The sequence below is a fragment of the Sarcophilus harrisii genome, chromosome 1 (genome assembly GCF_902635505.1).
Source record: "Sarcophilus harrisii chromosome 1, mSarHar1.11, whole genome shotgun sequence".
In the NCBI taxonomy this organism is placed as follows: domain Eukaryota; kingdom Metazoa; phylum Chordata; class Mammalia; order Dasyuromorphia; family Dasyuridae; genus Sarcophilus; species Sarcophilus harrisii.
The window spans coordinates 623,401,615-623,420,122 of record NC_045426.1 but is presented as its reverse complement, the minus strand read 5'-3'; the positions used below and the strand labels follow the sequence as shown (position 1 = coordinate 623,420,122).

At 39.8% G+C, this 18,508-nt stretch overlaps 1 protein-coding gene across 1 annotated transcript in view; it reads left to right on the top strand.

Annotated features, from left to right (window-relative positions):
* Nucleotides 1–6,005: 6,005 nt before the first annotated feature.
* Nucleotides 6,006–18,508, top strand: part of NDRG1 (N-myc downstream regulated 1) — a 75,411-nt gene continuing 62,908 nt past the window's right edge. The window contains exon 1 of the mRNA XM_012541831.3: nucleotides 6,006–6,197. The gene's annotated coding sequence lies outside the window, so the exon portion shown is untranslated. The remainder of the gene's footprint in view (nucleotides 6,198–18,508) is intronic.

The following is an 18,508-nucleotide window of genomic DNA, read 5'->3' as shown; positions in this document are numbered from 1 at the left end:
GACTCACACTCACAAGTTGCATCCCCAGAGTCCAGCTGTCTATAGGATTCCAAGTAACCCTAAGGGCAGGAGTTTCTCATATTATTATTACCCAGGGGTCCCTACCAGGGTGCCTCCATCAACAATAAGGCAGTAGCCTGAACTAGCCTTTAGAGAAAGGAATTACTGAGCTTGTATAATAAGAACAGATGGTAGAATATTGGTATAAAATAATCTCCTTAAAATAGGGGTTACACATTTTTCATATAAAAACAAGATTCCTGGAGAAAGCTGGCACAAAGTATAACAGAAGAATGGAGGTGGCAAAGAGCAATACCCATTGTAGGGTCTGCATGAAGTTCTCCTTGGCTCTGTTAGCTCTGAGCCTTGGTACCATTACTGAGTCCGCAGGCAATACTCTGCTGGCACTGTGGTTGGATGCTGTCCTTGTCCTTGGGGACTGTCTACATCTGTAGGTGTTTCCTCCCTCATTGACTACTACTGCTCTACTGAGATCTCTGCCTTACCAGAAAAGGAAAAGGAAGAGAGAGATTCTTTGCTTCTCTTTCCCAGGAGTTGCTCCATAGACTTGCCAGTTTCTGGACATTTGAGAGTTCTGAATTGGTTTGGCATTTTTATAGATAAGATTCAGAAGTCTGTCTAATTCTTTCATCAAATCTCAAAATATTTCCTTTATAATTCCATCTATTTTTATCCAATGATCAAAGCACTGGATCATTCTCAAAGTGATCAAGCTTATGTTTCCATTTCTGATTGACTCTTAGATGTCTGAGCCTTCTAGAGATTGCTAGGTAGTACAGTGGAGAGAGCAATGGGCCTGGAGTGAAGAAGACAGGAGTTCAAATATGACCTCAGATGGTTTCTAGCTCTGTGATCTCTGGGTAAGTCACTTGATTTCTGTTTGCCTCAGTTTCCATTAATGTAAAATGAGGATCATAATACTGTTTACCTCCCAGAGTTATTGTGAGGATCAAGTGAAATAATATTTTTAAATGTTTAGCACCATCTGGCACATAGTAGGTGCTATATAAATGCTAGTTACAATAATGATGACAATTATTATTTTTATGTAATTATGTTAATAGAGGTGGAGTTTGAACCTCATCCTTAAACAGGCAAGAGGGATAGACTGTGTAAAGATAGGGAAATGTTATGTTGTAGGGGAGGAATAGCAAGAATGTCAGTTTTATTGTAATATAGGGGGAGGAATAAAGGGGAGGCATGTGAAATAAACTTAAAAATATAGGATGGAGCCAGATCATGAATGATTTTACACATCAGAAAGGGATGTTATTCTGTCCCTAACAGGATCTCATTAAGAAAGGGAGTAGCAGGGCAAAAACTATGTTTGAGATATCACTTTGTTATGTGGAAGATGATTTGGAGCATCTGAAGGCAGAGACCAATTAAAAGGTTATTGGATAAGTATAATATTAGGTCAAAAGAATCAAGAAGGATCAAAAATGATTTAGAAAGATGCAAAAATAAAGAGCTGGGGAAGTGGAATGGGGGGAAGAAGGAAGAAAAGGAGGAGAATAGGGGAAAGCCTCTTGAAGAATCTGGGCTGAAGGAATAGAAGGCTTCTAAAAGGTAGAGATGAGGAAGGAGTGAGTGTATTTCAGGCTTGGGAAATGGCCTGTATGAATGCACCAAAGCTGGAGATGAAATGTTGAGTTTGAGAAATAGTTCTGATTGTCTAGTTCAAAAGCACTGATTGAATGCCAATCTTTCATTCTTTTTTTTTAAAGGATATTATTTTTCCAAATGCTTGTAAAGATAGTTTTCAACATTCATTTTTGTAAACTTTGTGTTCTAAATTTTTCTCCTCTTCCTTCTTATCTACCTTTCCTCAAGATGGCGAGCAATCTAATAGAGGTCAAATATGTCCAAACATTTTAAACATATTTCCATATCTATCATTCTTTCATCCTTTTTTGACTTATGCCTCATGATGTTAAGAAAATTTGCAAAAGCTCTGTCTGTAGAACAGAGATTCCAACATTGTTCAGAGGTTTCATTCCTATCTTACTCTTTGTGACCCTACTTGGAGTTTTCTTAGCAAAGATACTCTGGATTGATTTCCCATTCCCTCCTCAGGCTCCTTTTACAGTTGGAGAACTGAAGCAAACAGGGTGATGTGTTTTGAATTGGGTTATATTAGCTGGTGTCTGAGGCTGGATTTGAACTTAGGTCTTCCTAATTCTAGACCTAGAGATCTGAATTTCTACCAGATCCTGCTATTCAGGAAAGGCTTTAGTCAGCAATACTCTATTTGTCATTTGCAGAATTAGCTGAATGAAATGTGGAGAAGGTCATCACTAGAAGATTGGCTAAAAGAAAGAAACAATTTTTGGCAGTAGCAAATCACGAAATCATTTTTTAAGATGTGGCTGATCTTTGCTCTAAATTAGTATAGGCAATCCATGCAAAAATAAAAAATTAATAAAGATGCCTATATAAAATATGTTTATCTATAATATATTTTATATGTGCGCATATGTGTACATATGCATGCATGTGTATGTGTCCATATGTTTATATGTGATATATGTGCACACACATATAGTTTTATATTACTATACTACATATAGCTTTATGGAAGATTAAAAGATGAATAAAATGCAGTCCCTACTGTCAGAGAATTTACACTCCCTTTAGATTATAAACTCACTGAGGGCAGGAGATTTTATATATATATATACTTGTATTTATTTATTTTTTAAATTTATTTATTTGTATTCTTGATGCTTAGCACAGTGCCTTGTACATACATAAGCACCCTCAACTAACATTTATTCAGCTGAATTGTAGACTCGAATAATGGAGATAAAAGATGGAAGCAATATCGCATATTGACTAGAAAGCCTGTGTCTGGATTCAGAAAGGCTGAGGTTCAAGTTGCAGATTGGTTTTTAGCTCTGTATTGGTAAAGGAGTTTTCTCTTAGACAGACCAAAATCATCATAAATTGAGTTCAAAAGAAGAAAAAAACAAAACATAGACACAAGTTAATTGAAATATAAAATAGCACATGGGAAATGCAGAGGAGACAAAATATTGAGTCCTGAGAAAGTAAGGACCACTCACTACTGGATGGCTGGAAAACAGACAACTTCATGGAAGGCCTTCTTCATTGGTATAATTAGAGGAACTGACCTCATTGTTATATTTCTGTGAAATATACCAGGTTTCATGCCAGGAAACTGAATTGCTTCCATTTGAATTGTCTTAGAAAGATTCTGAAGATCACTGGTGGGATAAGATACCATACACTGAGGTCCTTTCTCAAACTAAACTGTCAAGCATTCCAACTCTACCTGCAGAGAGCACAATTCTGTTGGGCTGGCCACATTATTCAGATGCCAAGTGTATCCTTGACAAAAAGATTATTTTATGGAGAACTCACACAGGGCAAGCACTCACAAGGTAGTCAGAAAAAGTGATACAAGAACACTCTTAAGGTCTCTCTTAAGAACTTTATAATTGAGTGTATGACATGGGAGACTTTTCAGCATCAGAGAAGGTGCTATGAAATTGAATTAGTCCAAAGGAAATGTGAGATGTGTGTCATAGAGATTATGTATGTCCTACCTGTGGTAGAGCATTTTGAGCTTGCATTGGTCTCCTCAGCCACAGTTGGATACACTGTAACTCTTCTCTAACATAGTAATGTCATTTTGGTCCTCTTCAAGAATCAAGGACAACAACCAACCAATTAGAGGGTTGAACTAGATAATAATCCCAAAGGTCCCTTTTCAGTGCTAATATTCTAGATAAAAGACAAATTATACACAACTGGAAATTCATTCATCCAAAAATTACTTATTAAATCTATTACTCACATATACCCTTCTGCGCCTATTTTGCTGGAGAAGACTAACTTTCCTGGAGCAATTAAGTAATCACAGTAAGCAGTTCATGCTTAAGGCCTTAAAAGAGTGATGGAGATATTAAAAGCTGTATGTGATGAAGTCCCAAGTGATTTATCCCTTCTAGATAGATGGTGAAAGTGAATGGGAGAGACAGGCAAAATAATTTAAAGGAAGAACTAGTCAGGGGGAGATCTTGTAGAAAGAAGAGAGGAGAAAGGAAGACTGTTGGATGGACATAACAGAGACTTAAGAGGAGGAAACATCTGGAGCACTATATTCATTTCTGGGTGCCATATTTTAGGAAAAATAGACCAGATGGAACATCTCTAAAAGTGGGCAATCAGAATGGTATAGAAGAATATTTGAATATTAACCTAAAATCTCTTAGTTTGGTTTCCTCATCTGTAGAATGATTTTGTTCTACATTATCTCTAAAACCTCTTATAGGTTGAGAGATAATGGTGAAAAGATTTGAAATGATTAATTAATAAGCATTTATTCAGATTTACTGTGTGCCATGTAATGGAGATATAAAGATGAAAAAATGAAGTCTTTACCATAACAGAACTTATATTCCTATGGAAAGGTAAAGTATATATACAAATAACTATAACATATATAAAGAAATTTGGAAAGAAGTAAAAACTGTTAACAACTGGGGATTCCAGGATGGGAGTGAGAATAAGGAACAACTCAGGGAAGGCCTCATGTAGGTCTGGAATGGCACCCATGGTGTACTTGAAGGAAGTCAGTGATAGCAAGAGATAAAAGTGAAGAAGGGATGACATCCTGTGGGAGGGAGAAAGCTTGAAGAGACCTCAGATGAAACTCAGATTGAAGAAGTTGAATTCTAGTTAGTCAGATTTGTGAAAAGCTTTAAATGCCATACTTCCCCAAGCTTGTATTTTATTTTAGAGGCATTAAGAAACTTTTGGTATTTTTGAGAATAAGAGGAGGTGGGTGACTGGATTAGATTTGTTTTAGGAATATCCATCCACTTGGAGTATGGATTGGAGATGAGAGGAAATGGGAGTCCAATTAGGCTTCACTCCCAAGCTCAAGATAAAGGACTGAGTTCAGAAAAGTGGATAGATGTTAGTTTTTTAGATAGATTCAAATTAGATAGATTCAAATGCCATACAGCAAAACTGCTTATCAATTAGTAATCAAGTCCAAAAAGTATTTATTAAGCACTGAAGTTATTGCTTGTTGACAGCACTTACTATGCATGAAACTCTGGACTAAGCCTGTAATACAAAGGAAGGCAAAACAAAGTTCCTGCTCTCAGGAAGCCCACAATCTAAAGGGGGAAGACGATGAGATGTAAGCAATTATGAAAAAACAATACGTGTACAAGAAAAATGTTTACTGTCCAAAAGTGGAGTAAAAGCTAATAGGAATTGTCCACTTAATGGAGATTTTAAAGAAATGACCTGAAGACAATTGGCTTTATTTCGTGCCTGGCACTTAATTCTTTGCCCCTTTCCCTGTAAGGGATTCTTGCTAGTTGGACTGGTTGGACTAGGTGGCTGAAGAAGGAAAGAAGATTGATGGGTAGAGGAGAAAGTTAGAGGATCCCCGTTACAAGAGTCAAGGAAGAAGAGAGAGAGAGAGATAAATCGGGTGTGTGAAGGAAGTTGGAAGAAGATTTCGGAATTCGGGGGACTTCCAATAGGAGCGAATGGGAACGAAAATGGAGAAGGCAGGAGGGAGGATGGGGAAATGAGGCTAGCCGAAGCTGGTGTTAATAAGCCACCCAGCAACCGAGGAGGGGTGTGGAGGCGTGCACGTCCCCAACTCCCATATGGTGGAAAGGAAATTAAGCACAGCGCGCGCATACACACACACACACACACACACACACACACACTCACTCATGCACACGCACTCCACGCAGCCACCCCTCCGTATCCACCAAACACAAAGATTTTGGGCGGGGAGGAGGGAGTGGTGAGGCGAGCCGAAGCCCCAAGGACTAAGACGCCCAAGTCCGTGCAGCTCCTCGCTTACAAAGCATTGCGCAACAGGCGGCCTGGGCTCGCGGAAGGAGGCGGAGGAGGAAGAAGGGAGGGCGGTCGGGCTGCTGCGTGCAGAAACAGCAGCTGCGGGGACTGTCGGGGAGAGGAGGGCGGGGCCGCAGCGGCTATAAAGCGTCCTCGCCAGTCAGCGCCCGGACATAAACAAACCTCGGGGTCTGCTACACGCTTGCTGCGCTCACCCACGCGTTCGGGCTCTGAGTTCCCTAGCTGGACCCTAGACAAGGGCGCGGCTAAGTGGCTTCCTCGGATCGGAGCTTCTCATCTCCCAATCCTTTCTTATCCCCCAGGTAAGGCGAGCCACTCGCCCCCCAACTCCACCACGTGGACCACGATGGGGAGCCCCGGGGTCGTTGGTTTTCCCTTTCCGCCGGGATTGAGACCCGCGCCTTGGAGCCTTGGGACCCCGCTGTGCGCCCCGGGCGCAGTAGGCTGCTCGGGTGGGCGGGGTGCGCTACGCTCGTTGCAAAACTTGGGAAGAAAGGGGTGCTGGGGAGTGGCAGGGTTCAGGGGTTTGGGGTTTGATGGGTTGGGGAGCGCTATGTCGGCTGCTACGTGGAGGTGAGGCAAGAGGGCTTAAAAATGGGCGTGCTCCACCCAGTCCCTCTAGGATGACCCCAAGAGCCCTAGGGTGGGAGCCGCGACTCATTCGGAGGGAAGTCTGTGAATTATGAGTGCGTATGTGTACACACATGGAGGGAGTGTTGTGAACACCTGGCACACTTGGCCCTGGTTCCGTGCCCAACTTCACAGCTGGCGCCTCTGCCCGGGGAATCATGCTCAGCGTGGACGCTTCCCGGGTTTGGGCCAGAAGAGGGAGGCGGGCCAGAGTATAAACCAGAAGCCCGGAATAGGGCGCTTCAGCAGAGGAACCTCTCCTGAGACAAGGGCAGGGGATAGCGTGTGGGCATGGGCGTGATACCATGTGTACATGAAATGTGATGCACACTTGTGGGAAAAAAAGGGAATGCGAGTGAGTATTTTGACCAAAAGGGTCGATTGTGGGTTTCGATCTGTGGCCAGGGACTGGGAGGTGAAGGAAAGAGAAGGAAGATAAAGCTTGTTGAGGGTGAAGGATGGAGGTGGGGAGGGGTGTCTTTTTGCTCTTGGGATGCTAGGGTGGCGGAGCTGTTCTGATATCCGATTCATTTCATACTTTTAAATGACTTGGTTTTAGAGAGAAAGCCTTAAGCACCCCTCCCCTCCTGCCACTCCTGGCCGACCTCCTTTTCTCACCCTCAGTCCGGCCAACCCCTATGGCTTACAAGTAGTGGAAACAGCTGGAAGCGCGCAGACAATTCTTCTGCGAGTAGCTTTGCCGCTGGCTTGATTCTGCTTCTTTGAAAGTCAAGGAAAGGCTAGATAGGGATAGAAGACACAGTCCTCTCTGGGAAAGTGCTTGAGCCCGTCCGGTTACGAACAGAAGCTGCGATTGATGCTCACTCTGATTCGTCTGACTTTCTTCCCCATCTTGTCTCTTGCTTCTTGGGCAGGAGATGTTTTTGGAAACGGGAGTTGGATTTGAGAAGATGCAATTCTGCCCTCTTGCTTTTGAGACTGGCAGGGAAAGAGCCCACCCAGGACTTGGACGTCAGGAGACTTTAGTCCCTTTCGTCATCTCACTTGCGCTTCAGTTCCCCAGATTGTATATCCCAGTTTGAAAAGCCCTCTTCTCTATGCTCTTATCGCCAATCTCCTAGACTTTTTTTAAAATCTCAACTACAAAAATCCCACCTTCTACAAGAAACCTTTCCCAAGCCTTTATCATTTTCTATTTATCTCACACCTAACTTGCTTTGTTTGTATCTGTTTGCATTGGCTCCGCCCATTAGATTGTGAGTTCCTGGAGGACAGGGACTATTTTTATATACCCTGTATAGATAGCACAATAATTACTATCGGGCGTGGAATTGATTAAAGTGAGGGAGTTGGATTAGATCAACCTTTCCCCACGGACCTCAGAGGGTTAATGAATAGATTTCAAGTGGTCTGTGAACCTTCAAGGGAGAAATAAATTGCACCTTTATTTTCACTAATCCTTACCTGAATCCCAGTATTAAAATTATTATTATTATTATTTTTTTTTTTTTTAAGAAAGGGTACAGGGGTTTCTCTAGACTACCAGGTTACAGGGGGAGTGGCTCATGATACTAATAAGGCGAAGAACCTCTGATGATGGCTTCAAATCCTTCCAAGTCTTAATTCTAAATTTGCTGGATACTGTGTTAAACTCTGTCGAAACCTATAGAAAAATTACATTCCAGAGTACTCTGGTTCTGGGTAGATGGCTAATTATTTTTTCTTTACTTGCCTGGAGCTGGAGTGGGTGGAGTTTTGGTTCTGAGAACTGGGGAAACAAATTAGAGACATCCCTATTTCTCTTATTGCTGAAAAGCTCACTTTGTGATTTTAGGAGATGTCTTTTTTTTAGTCAGTTTTAAATAAACTTTGTGTAAGGGTCCTAAGTTATTTCCTTATACCTCTAAAGCAGCAACTTCTCAGAAGACTAAAAGTATCTCCTCCTTGGCAGAGCTAGGGTTGGTGCCTGTGGAACAAATGATATTCTATCTTTATTGATTGTTTTTTTCTCCCTACAATAGTATGATATCTTTATTGATTGTTAGCTACAGCTGCCATTATCTTCACTGGCCATGGTTACCATTCCCATTTCACAGATAAGGAAAACAGGCTAGACTAGAGTGCCTTGCCCAGGATCACACAGCAAGGGACCATAAGAACTTGGACTCTGATTCAGTTTTCTTGCTTCTTAAGTCCACCAGTTTTATAATACCAGAACCCTCAGTCTCCCTGGCTTATTTTCCAATTTTCTGGTCAAGGGCTATATTGGATGACCTCTGGGATGACTTGACTTACTTATCTCAGAGCTTCTTCAAAGGACAGTTGAAAATAAGACTTTTTACTGAGAATGTAATAAAATGAATGTCAGAACATAGGATACGGGATGGTGGAGTTGGAAGGAATTCTTAGAATTTAGAATGTTAGAACACTGCATGTTCCATACTAAATATTATTAACAACAGCTAGTATTTATATAATACTTTAAGATTTACAATTATTATTTCACTTAATCCTTATAACAATCCTGGGAGGTAGATGCTATTACAGATGAGAAAACTTGAGGCAGGCAAATCCTAGAGTATTGTCACACAGCTAGTATCTGGGACTGCATTTGAGATTGGTCTTCCTGACTTCAAACCCAGGGCTCTCAACTGCTCCATCTAGCTGCCTCCTGGAAAGATGAGGAAATTGGACCAGAGCAGGGCTTCTTAACATTTTTAATGTCATAAACCCTTTTGACAACTGAAGCCTATGGACCTCTACTCGGAATAAAGCTTTTAAATGCATAAAATAAAATCCATAGTATTTGGAGTGATAGAAAATTGCATGTTATATATCAAATATTATTAATAACAGCTAGGATTCATATAATGCAGCATGCAATTGCATTTATTATTGCATAATTGCAATTATGTTGCTGCCTTCAGCTGTCTTAAAGGCCATTCCAGCTGGAAATTCTATTTTTCAACAAGTCAGTCCTTATTTATTAAGCACCCTGTTTGCCAGGCACTATGTTGTATGCTAGGGATACAGAGGCCAGTTCTCCCAAAAGCAACAACAGAAGCAACAAAACCAAAGATTTATTAATCCATAGTGAAAATCCAAAGAAATAGTCTACAAAAATAAATACAAGGTAATTGGGTAGAGGTCAGAAAGACCCCAGTTTGCATCTGACCTCAAACACTCACTAGCTGTGTGACCCTTCCTAATCAGGTAACCTCTGTTTACATTATAGAAGGAAATGGCAAACCACTAAAATATTTTTGCCAAGAAAATCCCATATAGTTTCAGGAAGAGTTGGACTCGGCTCAACAATAATATGAACAAAGCTATTACTCTCCAGCTAAGAAGACTGGGAAATGTTTCCTGTAGGTGATCTTTGGGTGGAGCAGTGAGAACCACCTAGGATTCTACTAGGCAGAGGTGAGGAATGAGTGCTTTCCAAGCATGTGGGAAAGAGCCTGCACAAAGAGTGAGAGAAGAGATGAAAGTCTGAGTGAGAAAGAAAGTCCATTTTACTGGATGAGAGAGGATATGAAAGAAACTAGCTTATGGAAAGATACCTTGGGGGTTCATGGATATAGTCTGGCCCAGGTTGCTACCTTTGAAATAGACAAGGAAATTGAGGTCCCTAAGAAGGAGGGGAGTGGGATGCAGAGATGGGGGCTAGAATCTAAGTGAACTGTTCAAGGTCAGATTTGGCATTAAATCCTTTGCCAATTGTCCCACTGGAAAGGCCAATTCCCATTTAATAATTTTATTTTGTTTTGCAGAGTGGGTGTGTAGACGGTAATAATGATAGAAATCTAATTTTTGTGAGGCTCCCAAGAGATGGGGGCGGGTTGTTGGAAGGGGAATAATCTAAATCATACATTCATGAGAGACCGAAAAACAAACTGGGTGACAGTGGGAGAGGCTGGGAGGTTGTTAGTAGGATTCCATTTACCCTTGTGATGGGGAACGATTCAGAATCCTACTGTTTGCCCCTTTGCTTTTTTTAAAAAAAAACTGGGGCACATGACCTGAACTGCACACCCACTGGGAAAGAAAGATAGTATTGTTTGATAATGGCCCTCACACTAACCAAGCTTGCCTGGAAAGAACAACAGAGCCATGAGTCAAAGATTTTGTACCTTCTAGACGCCCAAGATGACTCAATGTTGGAAATTCTTGCATTTGAAGTTGGAAGGGAGCTTAGAACAGATATGTTGGAGCTGGAAAGGGGTCTTAAAACTGCGTTGTAATATAAAATGGTATCATTTGCACCCTTGAACAGAGGGAATTGGAAGAGTTCTTAGAATGCTAGAACAGAATCTTAGAATCTGCAGTTGGGAGGACCATCTCGTAAGACCATCTGCTTTCTCCATGCAACCTGACTAAGGAATTCTTTCCACTATGTCCCTTCCTCATTAGTGACTCAGAAAGAATTATACTTGTTTTTGAAGGGCTACTGTGTGGAAGGGAGATTAGATTTTTTCAGTTAGCTTCTAGGGCCAGAGTCTGTAGCTTTGGGTGAAAGTTGTAAAAAAAAACCTAATTAAACTAATAGGAAAAAGAACAACAACGACAAAGAAATTTAAAATGCCAAACTTTCTAATACCTTGAGCTATTGTGCTGCTCCAAGAGAGTAGTTTTACCTTTTTCTGGAGCTTTGAAGCAGATTGAGTATCCCATTTTCTTGGTTGTGTTATAGGGGACATTTTTAGTTGGGGGGTGAACTTAAATACCTCCTGTGGTATTTTAGGGACTCTGAAATTCTGTGATTTCTGGTGGTCCTGACTCTTGGAAGACCTGGAATGAGGGCACCCAGTCACTCTTTAAATATAGAAAAATGAGGCCCAAATGAATGGTTTAAGACCACCTGCATAGTAAATAGGTGAGATTGCACCCAAGTCTTGACCCTGAAATCTGATGCTCTTCCAATGTAGCCTGACTTGAAATTTAATTCTTGGAGTCCAGCCAGACCATAGCATGTATTTTCCTTGCCTGGACAATAGCAATGACTCAGTCACACTCAAGAACTTGAGGAATGTTTGGGAGATATAGATAGATAGATAGATATAGATATACACACGTAAATATATATGTGTGTGTGTATTTTATATATATATATATATATATTATATATATATATATATATTTTTTTTTTTTTTTTTTTTTTCCTGACCTGCATCTTTTTCAATTTTATATTTGATGAAGAGGGCCTTGTGGATAATCTGCTTTAAGAGGCCTCCCAGTAAGCCCAGAGTCTTCTTTATCTAAGAAGTAAATCTTAGGGATTCTTCTAATTCCTGTTATTGTTTCCCTGACACGGGGGCTAGTCTAAGGCCTGCCCATATGTGGTCTTTTCTCCTCCACTTTTACCCTTACAAATCTAAGGTGAAGTGTGTAACAGAGAACCTCGTTAGTATATACATTTGGTACTGAAATACCAAGTACCTCAGAGTACAATTTGTAGAACTGAGAGACTGGAATCCAGCCTTGCTTTATACTCGGGAGTTACTAGGCAAGTAAGTCACTCCAAGGCTCATTTTCCTCATTTATAAAATAGGAATTACACTACTTGAACTGCTTACCTCATGGGGCTCTCCCAGAAATCAAATGAGATAATGGATCTTTAAAAAAAGGGGAGGGGAGGAAATTGATGGGTTTAACCATCCACATGGGAAAATTCAAGTGGATGAAAAATTGTAAATGTCCAAATCATGCTAAACTTCTAAATGGATAATTAATAGAACTTATCTATCTGAGTATATGTGTGTATATAGATATCTACATATGTCTGTTATATATATGTGTGCATGTGTATATATATAAATACATATATATATTTTTCATCTATTTAACATAAACAGATGTATGTGTGTATATATATATATATATATGTACCTATACATATATATGCACACATATTTAACATAACCAGGTACATTTAACAATTTATACAAATAACTAAAAAACAAAAGAAAAACTAGAATGTAAATCAGAGCCATGATGATCTTGTGGATTTGACTCTAGAGCCAAAGATCTAAGTTCAAATTCTGCCTGTGATACTTTTTACCATGTGATCTAACTCTTATGTATATATGTGCATGTGTATGTATGTACACATATATATTTAACATAAACAGATCTATTTAACAATTTATACAAATAATCAAAAAACAAACAAACCCCAAGACTAGAATATAATTAGGGCCATGATGATATTGTGGATTTGACTCTGGAGCCAAAGACCTGAATTCAAATTCTGTGTGTGATACTTATCACTGTGATCTAATTTCTCGTGTGTGTGTGTGTATATATATGTATATACATATATTTAACATAAACAGATGTATTAAAAAATGTATACAAATGACTAAAAAAAATGCAGCATATGTTAGAACCATATTGATATTGTGAATTTGATTCTGGAGCCAAAGACCCAAATTCAAATTCTGCCTGTGATATGAACCACTATATGGCTTAATCTCTCAGAGCCTTGGTTTTCCGCATCTGTAAACTGAGGAGGGGGATAAATGTTTTCTAAACCCTGTGATCTGTATGTATATTGGATCCTTTCCCAAATAATCTCTTCCTTTTAAAACAGGCTAATTATGCCTTTAAAGGAAATCCTTCTCTTACCGTGAATGCCATTGTAGCCCAGGGGCATTCACAGGTTCCAAATAAGTGTGTGTTTGTTTTTTGTCATGCCCTACTGTAGTTACACTGGCATTGTCCATAGGATTACAGTGAATTCTCTAATAGCCACTGGGCACATAATTGCCCAGGTCTCGAGTTCAGGGAATAGTCCTCCAGTAAACTAAAAACCTCTTCTTTTCCCCCTGGTGGTTATCCTTCGGGTCCCCTCTGCTCCAGTATTTCTATGCCAGGAAAAACTTCAAGCCTGCCAAAATACCATCTAGACAAAAAGACCTACAAGATCCAGGAACTCAGCAGAGGGGAAAAGGTGGGTGGGGTGCAGGGCCCTTCCCTCGGTCCCCAGCTGTGAGCTGAGCAAGTTATTTTCCTCTTGATTGGCTCAGTGCCACATTTAGCACAAGGGGGTCTGTCTCCCAGCCCCAAAGAGTGGGAATGTGCAACCAGTAGCATTCCCTGGACCCAATAATACTGTACTGCCATGATCCTGTCTAACCTCCCAAAACTTTCCAGACAAGGACTTTTTTTTAAGGTTATAAACCTTTAAGTTGCAAATACTTACACATTTGCCTTAAGCCATTAACTAGTCTAAAGTCAGCCTGGAATCATAATCTCTGGCACCTATTAATTGTTTAAACTGGAGAAAGTTGATGCCTTAGGTCTTATTTTTATTTTATTTCATTTTTTCAATCTGTAAAATGCAGAGATTGGACAGGAGGATCCTTATAGGGGCAGCTAACCTAGAGTCCAGAAGTCTTTTAAGTACAAATTCAGCTTCAAATACTTCCTACGCGTTTGATGCTGCAGGCAAGTCATTTATTTTCTGTCTGCCTCAGTTTCACCATCAGGAAAATGGGGATAATAATAGTACCTACCTATCTGTGTAAGAAAATTGTCAATTTGTAATTGTAAAGTGTTTAGTGTACAGTCCTTGGTACCTGGTAAGCACCATGTAAATTATTTACAGGGCCCCTTCCAACATTAGGGAATTAGCAAGCTAGTCTTCTCTAATACCTCTTTGTCCCTTTGAGATATAAGTATTTTTTGCCAGTAGCTTCTTTGAAAAGTCTACTTGGTTCATGACTTTCCCAGTGCTTTTACTAGTTTTTTTCCCTCCCACCCCAAGTTCTCTTGTAGCTACCAATTAATTGTAGTACTGACTACTAAAAAGTATAATCTGGCTTTACTAGATTGTAAACTCTGGTACCAGAACCACGCTTTGTCCCAGTCCAGGTGTCTTCCAGGAGACCAGGACCTGGCCAGCATGGTTCTAGTCTCCTTTGCTTAAGGAATCCATTCAGTCCTTACATTGCTAATGGAAAGGGCATGTCAACTCCCAATCCCTCAGACTAGACCAGGAGTTGTTAACTTGTGGCCTATGAACTTTGTTTTTTAAATCACAATAACCATATTTTAATATAATTGATTTCCTTTATAATTCCCTTAATTTTATTTTATTCATTTTTAAATGTCCATAAGAATGTCCAAAGAAATCCATAGACAGACTTCCAAAGAGTGTTCATACCACAAAAAACTAGGTTAAAAACCTTTGGGCCTAAGCCCTAAGATGCTTCCAATATAGAATGTCTCCCTGTCAAACAAATTTTTTTTAAATATAGCTTTTTTATTTACAAATATATGCATAGGTAATTTTTCAGCATTGACAATTGCAAATCCTTTTGTTTCAACTTTTTCCCTCCTTCCCCCCACCCCTATCAAACATTTTTAACCCGGGATCCATCTCCCCTCTGCATACACACTTGAAGAGGGAGACTTGGTCCCTTTAATATCAGTATTCTTCAGAGGCCTGGCACATGATGGTCACTCCTTGGAGATAGGGAGTCTTATCTTAGTAAAAAAGACATTCCTGTCAAAGGACTTGGAATAGTCCCCTTAACTTGGGTGGGCTTCATTTGTAAAATGAGGTTAGACAAGATGATCCCTTTCTAACATCCCTTTTCAGCTCTGATTCTAGGCTGCTTTACATTTATGACTTAACTACAGGGCTCTGCATATAAATTCAATAATAAATAAATTAGTAATTTAATAATAAACAAGGCTGGTTGTTATCCCTATGATTTAAGTATTCTAATCCCATTATAACGTATAAGATATAAATTTCACTACAGGGGGAGAGGAATGGGAATGGCAGTAGAAATTTTTTTGCATTGGATGTTTTTATGGCATTTATCAAACTCATTAACCTTGAGAATTTGAATATTCTACTTCCCTCCCCCTATTAAATTTTTTTAAAAAGAGAAACATTTTTTACCTAACAAATAATAGAATCACACTTTCTTGTTTATGGTTTCTGTAAGAAAACATTTAAAATTAAATTTGCCAACATTCTTGCAGGCTTGGGGCTGAAGAAGGGCCAAGAATGTGTTTCAAGAAGCTGCATTTTGATTTCTATCAGTTAGTCCTGGGCAAAAAAGTCTACAGACTGCTCTCCCCAAAGTGAAGCAGGAGATCTGAGAGCATCCAGCTGATGTTATGAACCATGCACTCAGAGCTCCAGGAAGACCTTTGACTTTGTATTTGGGGAGGAGGAAGAAGAGGAAGAAATAGGGATGGTAGTTAAAATTCAGATAAGCTGTAATAAATCATCAACAGAATTTTTAAAAATCCATCTTCTGAAGAGCCTACTGCTCTGGAAAGGACACTCAGTTCTCATGGACCTCTTCGAAGTTAGCCACTGGGAAATGGATGCACAACATAAGGCATGTTAATAGGATTGAAAAATATCTGGATGTGACCGCAATGGAAGAACTCCGTGATTGATGATCAGTGGAATACTTTCCAGCAAGCCTCCTCACTCTGTCCCCATTCATTGGGCCCCTTGCCCTGTCCTAAACCACTCTAGCCTTGCCAACCCTCAATCTCCTACCAAGTCTGCTTTTATCTTAACAATCCAAGTGTAAGTCATTTTTAGGTTGTGTGTGATGATTTAAAAAAAAAAAAAAAAGTCGTAGGAAGTTGTGGAAGAAAATAAAGGACAGAAAGAGAGGACCACTTGTTGAGACTTGTTGAGATTTCATTGGGAGGTGGGAGAGAGGGGATTTCTCAGGTGTGGAAATTCTTTGCATTGATGGTAGATTTAATTTGTGATCTCGGGGACCTGGAGCAAACAAAAGCAAGCAACTTATGTGGGCAGGGGAGAGAGAGCACTGGGCCTGGAATCAGGAAGACCTGACTTCTAGAACAGACTTGGTTACTTACTAGCTGTGTAATCCTGGACAAGTAACTTAGCTTGTTTGCCTCAGTTTCTTCAGCTGTGAAATGAGGATAATCATAGCCCATTTCTTTCACCTTAATGTGAATACCTAGAGTGAAATTTGGAGTTGGACTGTTCCTTCTGTCTGACATTCCACTATGTGATTCTGGACATGTTATTTTAATTTTTCCTATGTGAAATAGGGGTGGGATTAGACTAGAAAAACATATATGATCCTGTCCAGGACTAAATTCTGTGACAATATAGCTATAGATCATAGGGAAGATTGCCTTAATAATTATAATTGCCCTTGAATAACATATATAAGCAACTATTAGGGGGTAATACATGATTAAAGGTTGGACTGGATTATCTCTGACATTGAATTTCATGAGGGTCTAGTCAAGACTTCCCAATCCAGCCAATTTATTTGAAAACTGGAGTTTCTCTTACCATCCTCCTAATCCTTAGCCCACTGCTAGAGGCAAAAAAAAAAAAAAAAAATCATAGGACTCTGGAACCTTTAGACACTCCAGATTAGAATAAACCTGAAGTCCCCCATTGGAATCCCAAGTCTGCCACTTTAAGACCTAGGTAACCTTGAAAAAGACTAATCTTTTGGAATCTGATTTTTTTGGACTTTGTTTCTTCCTATGTAAATTTTTTTTGGGGGGGGAGGGGAAGAAAATCCTGCATATGATCCCTTTTTGGTCTAAAATCTAGAATAACAACAATTAGCCTAAGGTCTTTTCAAGCTACAAATTCCATATCTTTAAGTTATAGGAAGGAAGGAAAAAAAAAAACTACATTTATTATTATTTAATACCTACTCTAGGCTAAGCACTTTACAATTATCTCCTTCAGTTTTTATAATAATCCTAGGAGGTGAACACTCTCATGATCCCCATTTTACAGATGCAGAAATTGAGACAGATAACAGTTAAGTGAACTTATCCAGAGTCACACACCTAGTGTCTGAGTCTGGATTTGGACTCATATTTCTGACTCTGGGTCCAGCACTCTATCCACTAATGCCTCAGAGTATCTTAGAATCCTGCAAACCTTCACTGGCAATTGGAAGAACCTTCAAGGTCACCTTCTTTAGTCCCCTATTCCAGGTGGGCACTTAAGTCACTGGTAATTGGTTAGATGATTAGTGTCTAAAGGAATTTGACGCAGATTTTCTGGTTGAGTGAATAAACTCTTGAGGTTTTCAAGCCCTATGTTCCCTGTCCAGGTTTTGTTGGGCAAGATACACAGCTAAACAGTAGCTCCCTGAGGTCAGCAGCCCTTCAGAACCAATACTTATTAATCTGGAGTTTGCCCGGCTCCACCTTGAGTCCCTGGCAGAGATGGCAAGGACAGAACCTATCTTCTGGACAGCCCTGAGTATATGTACTTTCAGGGGCTCCTTGGGACTGCGATATGTTCCTGGATGCCGATTTGGAGAGAAGACAACTTTATTAGTGAGGTTTTACTGAAAGGCTACCGAGGGTGGGCAGTGGGGAAGTTGGGGTTCAGTGATAATACCTAGCTTTACCTTTATGAAATGCATTACAAATCCTAGCTCCTTTTGTTCTTACAGCCTCCTTGTGTGGTCAGGTGTAAATGTTTTTATTATTTATCCCCATTTTACAGATGAGGAAACAGACTGGCTAAATGACTTTCCCAACATTACACAGCTAAGACAGTCTTCCTGATTCTACTCTGTCCACTAACTGTTTATTATGATGGTAATAATAGCTACTGCCATGTCTCCTTCTCTCACTTCCCTATTTCTGTCAGTTAAACCCACCATCTGTTTGCCTGTCCAGACTCTTGTGCCGAATACCATAGTTCTGTCTTAACTCTAATCTCTCCTGAGGAGACTATAAGTCTTATTGACTGCATGTTTTTTGACAACTTTTGGATTCTTGGAATTTATTATCAAAGCCCTGTCTGAGCTTCTGAAGTCTTAGATGGTGACTTTTCTCCATTCTCCTCCAATATCATAGTAGGTACTGTGACTACAGGTTATGTGGATGTGTATATCTGTGCAAAAAAACCCAAACAAACAGAAATTTCCACCGTTTCATAGAAGTCTTTCAGTGTTTTCTGAATTCCTCATGTTCACATTTGTGTGTGTGTAATAATAGTCTGTTATGTTTATGTACTATGATTTGACCT